A 9742-nucleotide genomic window follows, 5' to 3' on the forward strand; every position below is an offset into this window, starting at 1 on the left:
CTGCCGTCTGCCACTCACACAGCAGATAGCTCCTTCATGCAGCGACAGCTCAGATAAGGGAAGGGTGGAGGGGGGGATGCAGTTTAATCAAACAGTGAAGGGAATGGGGAATGTGCACAGGGAGCCTGGAATAACTTGAATCAGTTCTTTATGAATCTGTCACTGCATTTGTTCTTATAGAGGCCTTCTTAATTTGTCTTTGGCTAGCTACAAGCTGGTGATTTGCTTGACTGGCGTCCACCTTCAGGACTTTTTCCACAGTTTTTAATTGTGTCTACAGACAATGAGTTTATATATAAACTCATAAACAATAGTCAACATCAACACAAAACCACTGCTACGTTGTAATGTAAATAACCATTTTGCATGGACATGCACCATCAAGTGGTCTTCTGTAATTGTAAATTGTTTCGGTCATATATGCTTTTGTGTCTACAGTGCAATCAAGAAGCAAAAGCACCCGTTCCCCTAGCTATTTATTTTTAATCATGAAAAATGAGAAAATCAAAAAGTACAGCTTTCAAATTATGTCATGTATTAATAAAAAAGCTTTCCAAACCGACCTGACCGTACATAAAGTAGAAATTCTTGTCTGAAGCATTTGGCTGCAACAACTGCCATAAACTTTTTGTGATACCTGACAGTGGTTCTCTTACATCTCTCTTACATCATCATTTTCTGCCGACTCTTTGCAGAATTATTTTAATTCATCAGCATTAGAGAGTTGTCTTGCCTCAGCTGCCTTTTTAGTGTCATGTCACAAGGTCTCATTCAGATTTAAGACCATACTTGAACTAGGCCTTCAATTCACCACTGTTCCACATTTTCTCCATCTACGAATAAAAGCTTTCGTTACGGTTCACTAAATCCCTAGAAATGACTTGGTAATGACTTTCTGAACTGACAGATCGCCGTTTCTCATCTGTTCTTATGTTTTTGCATACTTCATGATGCCTGACACATTTTCTTTTAGTAATTTCTTCAGTACTATAAGATGGTGAAACTGAACCCAAAAACATAGTTAATCATAGTTAAAATAAAAAAATGAACAAAAAAAATAAAAAATGTATTTGTAATCAGCTTATGAAAGGGAATTGTTCTGCATTAACTACCTTACTGATTAGATTTAAGTGTTGCAACGTCGTTGTGTTTATTTTATGGTTTCAGTTAAAAGTTAATGCAAGTCATTTAAGATATAGATCATTTGTACTAACCATATGGAGTTCAGTCTCTCTGATGATGTTGATGAAGAGCCGGTGCAGCCACCTCCTGTTGTGGACGTTTTCGCTCTGCACCTCACCCTCTTTCATCTCGAAGTTTTCAGCATTATTTTTTTTTTTCCTCTTTAACTCCATTATTTTTTCTGCCTCAGTCACTCCATTTTGATATCTGTAACTGTCTCTCTCTGTATCCATTCATCTTTTCCCCTTCCCCTTTTAGAGGGTGCTCTATCTATCATCTTTATACCTGCAGGTTTGAGGGCTGGGCATGGACCTGATAGATGGGCCAGCCACTGATGTGCAAACACCTCAGGAGACACAAACCAGACAGCTATTTAGTAGCTGAACAAGACACATTGCTTTTCTCGTATTGTTTTCTAACTGCAAGGATGTGGGTGGGTGGAGAGAGAGAGAGGGAGGGAGGAGTGAGTAGAGGAGGAGGAAGGAAAGAGAGAAAGCAGAACACAACAACAGATGCTTCTGGGCTGTCCAGAAAAATGCAGCGACTGTACAAGATGGGGCCATTATCCATCCACAGTGTATCACTATGTTGTTGACAAATCAATGGCTGTGCTGGCCATGACTCTGTGTTACAGCAAACATAAAGCACTCAGACAGCCTCTCTGCTTGCTGCGGAGACTGCAGCAAGGGAGCACTCAGGGCAAGGGTACTCATAGCCAGGAGGCGAGTGTGAGCGCGAGCAGATACGTGTGTTTGTATCAGTGTTGACAGAAGGAGTTCTTGTTTTGCCCATTTGTGCTCTCTGTGCCCACGTGCAGGTGTGGATGTGAAAGTTTAATGCCGGCGAGCAGAAAGTTCACTGAGCACTTAGTAAATGTTTCCAGATTCTACAGGAAAAGATTTTTCTCTTGGTTTTTCAGAACCGCCGCTGAGTAAACAGCGCAAATTACACGAGAGATGGGCAGTGTGGTTAAAATATTGTGTCCTTGTGTGGTTGTGATGTGCTCACATTTTTGATAGGTTTAATGTAGATATAGTACATCTTTCAGAAGAGAATATAGCAAAAATATTAAGTATAATGTCACATGGAATCTTGTCAGTGATCAAAGTGGGAATATTTTCTGTGCAGGCTTTTTATTTTTTATTTTGCAGTTAAATTTTTTTTATTTTATTTTATCAGATTGAGACATTATAAATGGTGCATCAAGAATAATCCCTTCCAGCAGATCCATGACACATAAGAGTTACAGTTGCCTTGTGACATGCATACTGAGACACTGATGTGGGACATTGGGTTCAAATACAGATATCCTCTTCATATGGAAGCTGGATCTCAGATCATGTGTGCTGAATGTAATGAGTGAGTTAATAAGACTTGCATCATGAGTCTAAGGAACGTGAATGGATTGATCGGAGAGGTAGAGAGGAGGTTTGGTGCTAAAAAGCTCTGAGCTTGATTGATGGGTTGTCTCTTAACTCCCTGTGGCAGGTGCCAGGGGCAGGTCACCGGGGCGAGAGGGCTGCTACCCATAAAGATATAGGCGGCTGGCTGCTGTTTTCATACAACTGACTCAATGCTAACCAAGCCCAGTGATTTCTCATCTGGATAAAAGCACAGAAACAGGAGTGGATGATGATGCTTTCACTTTTCTTTCAAGGCCATGTCATGCCATTTATTCAGATGTCTAAGCTTTAAATTTGAAATAGAGGTAAAGTGAAAGAAGGCCAAGCTGAAGTTTCTTTTAACTCAGAAATATCCCACCCTCTTTTTCTATGTAACTTGTTTTTGTAAAAAGTTTCAATAAAAACATCCAAGTGGATTTAATATAACCAGTGTCCTCTCAAGAACATGACAGGATGCCATTTAATAATAAAGCTGACTTCAGCCTATAGTTTAAAATTAATATCTGCCAAAAGAACCATAAATTTTAGAATAATGTCAAAAATGTCATTTATATATAAATTTCCCAGAATGTCTCAATGGGATGTTAATCTTCTGCATAAAATATGGATTTATTATAAGGTTACCAAGAGTGCAAATTAAAAGACAGAGCACTGAAATGAAAATATTCACCAATACCCTGTTTCAGAGAGTTTACTGGACGTATTTGTGACATAAAATATTGTGATTTATTGCAAACAAGAAGAAGCTGAATGGATAAAGCTAGAGAATTTACAGTTAATAGATTATTCTAATAAAAGTAAAGAAAAAGTGTTTTTGTGCATAAAACAGCATCCATGATCCAGTTCAAAGTTAAAGGCAGTTCATAAAGAAAAGAGGGCATAGATATTAGCCTCCCCAGAACATGTTCTGATACATCGCGAGATTACAAAAAACTGGTATTTAAAGAAAAACATAAATACATTTTTAGTTGGTTGAGATTACCGACTTTACAGAACAGCATCAATCTGTCACAACCTGCAGAGAGGCTCCACTATGCATGTGATGAGAACCGAGCAGAAAATGGCAGAAGGAGAGTCATGCTGCAAGTGAAAGTTGGGTGATTGTAATTGACATTATCAAAGCTCAGAGACAAGAGAGCAGCAAAGGCGGAGGACCGAGGGAGCAGCTGAAGGGGTTAAAACGGAACAACGTCAGGAAAGAAGACGAGTGTCAACAGCGACAGGAAAAAGACGGAGGCTGCCCGCGTGCTACGGCCCCCCCTACTCAACCCCCTTCCTCCTCTCTCCTCTGCAGACAAGCATATGTGGGCTGACAACATGACATTGCCAGGGAAGAGAGGGAGGAAGAGGGAGGACCAGGAGCCTCGGGTAGGCCTGACATCCAGAACGCTGACAGCTGACGGAGGCGGTCTAGGCTCACACTCGCACTTTTCTACCTCGCCCCGTCTGAAGAGGCATGGAGAAGCCTTCATCAACTCCTCTCTGTTCTTCACCTGCAGCTCCTCTCGCTGTCTCTTCTGTTTATCTTCTCCAAAAACTTTCCCCCTTCCGCCAGAACGAGAAGCCTTCATTCCCAACACTTGTTTAAGTGGGGAAACTGAGTTGGAGTTCCTGTTTTGTTACTTTATGGTGATGTTTTTGCTTCGAGATGTCTGGAAGAGCAGTGGCCTGACTGCCGAGAGCACATTAATTCAAGCTGCCATCCTATTACTGAACACAACAAATATCCAAGAGTCACAAACTCCCGTGGAAGCCTGGTGCCTCACGTCGAGTTTAATTCACCAGTACGGATAGTTAAATGCATTATCTCTACAAATATTGTTAAGTATAACTCCACTTTGCATGGAAGGTTTTCTGCAGGGAGCCCTGTCTCACCGTCTCTTATTGTTCTCATTTCAAAGTAGGAGAAAACAATGCGAGCACGCATTGCTTATATATCCGCCCTATATTTGTGTCTGAGAAACTGAATGCTGACATTTTACTCCCCGACGTATAGGAAGAGAGAAAGTGAGAGAAAAGTGTGTGTATTTGTGCTGGCAGGATCTGTGCGTACAGTGAGGCAGACATCCACCCTGGGACGGTGAGCCATCGATCGGGCTGCAGGAAGAGGCCTATTATCTCCAGCCATGGTTCAAGCGGGGGAGTCAAGTGTGTCATATGTGCAGGCTCTAATTGGCAACCTCTCCTGGTGGAGGCTGAGCTGAGGTGAAGGCAGAGCTGCAGTGATCCAAACGCCCCTCACCTCCGAGAAATGTTACAATATAATGTTCAAGTTTTCAAAGCTGCTGTTTTATTTTCCCCCACATTAGCAGAGGCATGAAATCCATGTAAACAAGTGGGATTTTAATGTTCTTCTTGGAAAATGACAGCAGACTGGGTGGCCGAGTGACTTCACAGGAGAGGCTGCCTTGTTGTTGCAGCTTAGAAGCAACTTTAATGAACAGGTTTGTGTGGCTCTGATTGCGTTATTTAAATTCACTGCTGTTTATTCTAACCTTTGTTACCGAGCTCTGTCCTTTGGGTCATTATTTTTTTTTTGTTTTGTTCTTCACGTAGTCTTTCTCTCTCCACTTGAGTGCTTGTGTAGCCTGCTACTGCCCTCTGCAGGATCATAAAAGAGAAAAGATTTGCAACACAAAGACGCACATTTGATCAAAATATGGTATATAGGTCTTAAAATTCAAGAATAAAATGTTTTTATTTTTCTCCTCCACAAAGCCAATGTGTAAAAAATAATGTTGTTGGACTGGGCGAAAATGTTTCTTTTTCTTTTTTTTTTTTTTACAAATCTGGATGAAATATTTACACTTAGCAAAACAGTTAAAAGAGAGTGTTCTTAGCTTTAACAGATTTAAAAACATTTTCTATGTTTTCATGTTTTTGTCCTCAACAATTGTTCTCTGGATTATCATTAAACTAAAATCATGGTTTTAAGCTCAATACATGTTCCTAAATGTTACTCACATTAAAGTGAATAAAGCTATTTCCTTCTGTAATGGTTCTCCTCATTTAACACATAAATAATTAATTTTCTTATTATTTTTAAATAAAATCATCCTTAAATAGTTAAACATTTTAATATTTTTATTTAAATCATGACATTTTGCAAGTACTTTTAATTGTGTGCCAGTCTTAGATAAATAATACTGTGTAGTATGGTGAACGATGTTGCAAGAAGTCAAATATGATTCAAAGAAAATGTTTATATATATATTTGCTCTAGTTGAGTGAGGCTTAGAAAATTAAGAAAATATCAAATGTTTAATCAAAAGTAAAAGATACTTTAAGTTTGAGCCATTTATAAATGGACCCAAATTAACTTAAACTGGAAGTGTGGGTTGGGAGTTTATCCAGGGTACAGAACGGGTAATTTTCTACTCTATTAGTTTTACCATCATAGACTCATCAATAAACATTTTTACTTTTTGAATGTTGCAATTTATTCTGAATTTGTGTTGATAACTGTGACCCAAGTCGCAAAAAAGGAATGCAAAATTACTTTTTTGCCTTTTTTTTTCTCCTTTTTTTTGAGCATTTTAAAGATACTGAGAGTAACTTGCAAATCTTATTACTTGTGAGATGATGGCTTTTTCTTCATATTATACATGCAAAAAGTTATATTTGTGCTTTGTGATGCACTTTGGAAGTTTACAATAACTAGGTGCCTAATTAAGAGACTGTTATAGATCGCCCACGCTGATAATGGATTTCCTGTCAGCTGAATTATGATCCTAAACTCGGCAAGTGTTGCGTTGTTGGCTTTCCTGTGGCTATTGCTGTCAAGTTTACGTTCTATCTGAATAAATTTGCAAAATAACATGCACTGATAAATTATCATCAAGAGTGCAAGATTGCGATTTGCACTACTTTCTCTACATATTTTCCTTGGGAAATATGTAAAGATGAGTTAAAGATGTGACAAAGTAGAGTTAGCCAGGTCTGTTTCAGAACCACACCATTTTAAATATTTGTATGTGCTTGATTTGTTAAATATTAAACAAGAGTAATATGTATTTCTTTTTCTTTTTTTTATTAAGAATTTATTTCACCACCTTCTTCCTTGTTCTTCAGTCTTTAGGTTTGCCAGATGGATGCATTCTGGCTTTAAATTACAGCCTGAGAAACATGCAGGTGACCTTTTGTCTCCCAGCAACCAGCACAGCTGAGCACATTTGAAGGTGTGTGTCTTACAACACTGGACTGCCCATGTGCTTACCAAATTCTCTGTGCAAGGGATTTTAGCATGTTGTCACATCTTAAAAAAAGAAATCATACAGTTGCTTACCAGCAAAAGAGAACGCCTCCATTGCCCTCCTGTGCCTTACAACCCTCATATGTCATTACAATGATAATAAACCACAATTACCTCCCTGTAGAAGTGCAGTGCTGCACAGAACTCTACATTTTTGTGTATCCTAATGCTCTTGGCAAAACCTCTCCAAGTCCCTGCAAAGATCACATATCACAGATTTTTACCATCATGGTGCAGCACTTTATCAGGTGTGAAGGGAGCCTCAATGAATGAAATAATGGCTGAACCCAACAAAAGTTTGACAGAAAAAAGAAAATGTTTGATAGAAATTAAATTCTCTATTTATTGAAAATTATTTTTGATGAACATATTTTCCCAGGTCCTTTACCACTTCTAGCAAGAGCTAGCATAACAACCAGGTAGAGGTTTATTCTCCCCCCTTCCAACCATTCATCATTAATAGTGTTATCGTCTGCCTGGTGAGCCTGACAGCTACCAGGTTGGTTTCTTATTTCCCGATCAGTGGGGCTCCCAGCCACCTGTGTGTTCAGAGGAACATTGTATCATGACCTGACTCAAGCTTCTGAAACACTGCAGGGCTTCTTCCCTATTATCGCCTCAGTGGGGCCGTGCATGAACAAGCCTTTGAAATTCAGAATGCCGTTTCATCGCATCCTGGTCAGACAGATATTCTTCTGTAATTCAAAGATGGTAAAGTCATGCACTTCACACAGGCTCCTTCCACAAGTCTTCGTTTTTAATAAAAACGGGCTCTCAGGTTGTTGGTAACGTCTGTAAATCTGCAGCAATGGTTGGCCTACAGTTGCGGAGAGGGACTAATAAAATAATTTGATGAAAAGAGAAAATAATAATTAAAAAAAAAACTAATAATAAAAATAACTACATGAAATAAAAATTAAACATCACAACAGAAAAATTACAGAATCAAGCCTCAATTAAATGCCATTGAATAAAAATAAGAAGCGATTTAAAAACTTTTGCCAGATTTCTGAGTTAAAGTGATTGCTGCCAGCAGTGGGCAGCAGAGCTCTGCTTCTGAAGCTGAAACTTTCTGGAGACGGATTTAAATTGGCTCAACTACAAATATTGTCTTTGGGCCATGCATTGCTCATGAGAAACAAACTTTAACCTACTTTAAAGAACTGCTTTCTGCGCAGTTCCGCTTTGTGAGATGTGTGCGTGTGCTCCTGCCAGAGCCAGCTGCAAATCCGTGAGGGGTGGGTTGAAAGACGTGAAAAATCAGGACGGCTCCTGCTGCCAACTGCATCGCCTCTGACAGACAGAGGCAGGTGCTGTAAAATCAGGCTTTTATACCAAAACTCTCTCACACTGTCATCTAAGCACACTGACACCAGCATGCAGCAAATTTACTGCTCTGAATAGTATATTCAACTTTGACATTTGCTTTTCAAATTACTGCCTACAATGCTTCTTAATGTTACTCTCTGCTTGTGCTATTAGAGCAATCTGTCCTTCTAAAGATCAGTGCAGACTCTGCAGAAAACTTGCTAAGGAGAGACAGTGAAACATATCAGAACTACACTATCTCCATTCATCTTTTCTGTAATGTACATATTTTTTGTTTATGTCCGGCAGCCCTTTTGTTCAGCAGAACTGGTTTCCCCAAACACTTGGACGGCATCGATCATGGACGTCCTTCCGTCACATTTTAGGCATTGCTGGAATAGCAAACTCGTCTTTGACGTGCTCTCCTGCGGAGCGCCATAGATCTTCATCTTCACTCTCTGACAGCACGGTTTAAAATAGCAGAAGATCAAACGATTCTGGCTGAATGTTGCAAAAGAACAAGTGCACAACATGCTAAGTAGAGCATGTTTGCACGGGGAGACTCACCGTACTCTCTGAATATTTCAAAATTGTCTCACGAACGCCTCAAAAATCTTAACACTTGTGAAAGGAACAGCTGATCAAAAGCAATCTTCTTCTTGGCAAACCTCTCATGATTGGCTAATTGAGGATTATCATTCAAAGCTTTTTGGCACATCTACCAGTCCCAGCAACACGCCATGTCTCAGTATGTAGGCTCTCACTCCAGCATAGCTACATGTTGAATCCTCACACTTCCTGCCTCCTCTTTTGCCTCCATTAAATCATATTCTCCCATTATGACCTTACAGGATCCAGTTTGATTTTCCCACTCTTTCTCTCCACTATACTTCGCAGTCTAAGGTAAATGACAGAAGGAGGAAAGAGTGATATGTAATATGTAATGGTGGATACTTGTGACCAAATAGGAAATAAAGGCAACTACTTTACTGTACAGTAAACATGGTTTGGTGGTAAACCCTTTTTTCATTCATAACATCACCATGTTTTTCAACCATTTTTAATAAGCTGCTGCTGGCTTTAATTCCACCAGGATCGTTCATTATTAAACACCAGTTTTGATATCAGATATTTTAATTTGTAATGTCTAATTTCATCAGTGTTTTAGATATTTTTGAAAGGGGCTTATTTATTTATTTTATCAGTCTTAAATCTGTTTATTGCTATTGTTGAATCAAGGTTTTTTTTAGAAGTGTATCCACCCTGTGCAGCTTTTCGTCGTTAGTTTTTGAAAAGCTCTGAACTCATGAATGAAAACAATGTGGTGTTGTTTTGATCTTCTGAGGTGCTGAATATTTTTAGGCTTTAAGACTTTAAGACAGATCCAGACCATCTGTTTCCCTGTTCCAACTCAAAGCTGCGCTCCCTTCTTGCTACTGTGTGTGGATTTCTGTTGCCCAAACGCAACACAGTTATTAATCTCTGGTATTAATGCCTCCATCCAAATCTGGGCAAGAAATACATTTTACCCTTCTCCAAAATTGTTGAATTATACTTTTTATCTAGTTTGACGTATTTGTAAAGAGCAGACAAAAAA

The sequence above is a fragment of the Poecilia reticulata genome, chromosome 3 (genome assembly GCF_904066995.2).
Source record: "Poecilia reticulata chromosome 3, P_reticulata-male-v2, whole genome shotgun sequence".
Taxonomy (NCBI): Eukaryota; Metazoa; Chordata; class Actinopteri; order Cyprinodontiformes; family Poeciliidae; genus Poecilia; species Poecilia reticulata.